Source organism: Carlito syrichta, unplaced genomic scaffold (genome assembly GCF_000164805.1).
Source record: "Carlito syrichta isolate Samal-C Ts95f unplaced genomic scaffold, Tarsius_syrichta-2.0.1 Scaffold308771, whole genome shotgun sequence".
Taxonomy (NCBI): domain Eukaryota; kingdom Metazoa; phylum Chordata; class Mammalia; order Primates; family Tarsiidae; genus Carlito; species Carlito syrichta.
Genome location: NW_007252867.1, coordinates 146,138 through 147,508, shown reverse-complemented (window position 1 = coordinate 147,508; position 1,371 = coordinate 146,138). Strand labels below are relative to the sequence as shown.

The window sequence follows — 1,371 nt, the reverse complement described above, 5'->3', positions numbered from 1 at the left end:
TTTTTAGGATTTGGCAAAGATTCATTTTTTTCCATTTCCAGTCTTTTAAAGTTAATACAGATTTGCTTGGAACAAGCTGATTTCAAGAGCACAAAAGTTGGGCACAAAAGTTGGGCACAAAGGATAGGGTTAAATTCAGCAATCTAAAGGATGAAGAAGAAAAGATAGTAAGGAGGTGCCTCCAGTAGAAAACCGAGCACAAAGGCTGAAAAAATCCTTCCACTGCAAAGCCGAGAACAGCTTATGGTGTGAACCTTACAGTGGAGGCTGCAGCTGTACCTTGGCTTCTGTTTATTACTTATTAGGAACAGCTAGCACAATTACACATAGTCTTTAGTAGACCCAACCTGCGTCCATTTCAATTAAACAGTATTTTCTACAACACTGTGAATAAGGCCACAATATTTTGGACAAACCCCTTAGGGTAGTGATTTTACTATCAATGTTATTCATTCTTGTGAAATATAAAGTGTGTTATCTGAATTAAGGTTACAGTTGATTTTTAAGATACTTTATACATCATGACTAGTATCTTAAAATTTATTCTTAGATGTTTATGTCTAACATTCAAAGAAATTGTTGCGGTCTGACATGCTTATTAATTGATCCCACAGGTATAATTATAGGCCAGCATTTTAGTGTCTATTCTTTCATCTCACTAAATTAGGAATGCGGCATTCACAGAGCAAGTGAACACAAGTGACGCAGCCACCCAAGGACCCTAACTGCTCTTCAGTTAGCTACGGTGCAAGCTCAGATAGAATCCACCGTATGAACAAAGTCGGATTCTAATTCTTCATCAAAAGGTGCTGGTGGAGGTTGTCAGGCGCCTTCCAGTGTAGATCCCCAACCCGATGGCCAGCAGATGAGACAGCAGCAGGGACGGAAGAAACACTTTCAGAAATTCTGCGGAGAACATGCCCCTTTCTTCATGACGCTCATGTTTCTCATGCTGAGAGCAGCCATGCGCTTGGGGTGTTGGAAGAGGAACTCTTTGGGGGGAATGTTTTCGGGCCGACTCGACCAATCCCGGATCCAGTCTGAGTTTTCTTCAAGATGCTTTCAACGTCTTTCCTTCTCTCCATGTAATCTTCTTCGGACTGGGAACCGTTTTCTCTCCAACGCTACGGGTGTCTGTTTCAGAAGCTCTATTCGTATCCTGTGGTGTCTGTGAGCGAGGTGGGCTGTTACAGTGAGAACTCGGAGCTACTCCGTCCAGACTCATGCTGGGCATCCAGCAGTATTTTTTCCATGTCGCCATGATAAAGAGAAACCGAGGCCGGGACACTCCTCCCGTTCCCATTGCTGCCAGAGCGCAATTCTCCCCAGGAGCCCGGCAGGCCCTGCTCCTGCGGCCGGGCGCCCCGTCTG

At 44.6% G+C, this 1,371-nt stretch overlaps 1 pseudogene; it reads right to left on the bottom strand.

Moving 5' to 3' along the window:
* Positions 1-765: 765 nt before the first annotated feature.
* The window catches only part of LOC103268126, a 36,103-nt pseudogene continuing 35,497 nt past the window's right edge, over positions 766-1,371 (bottom strand).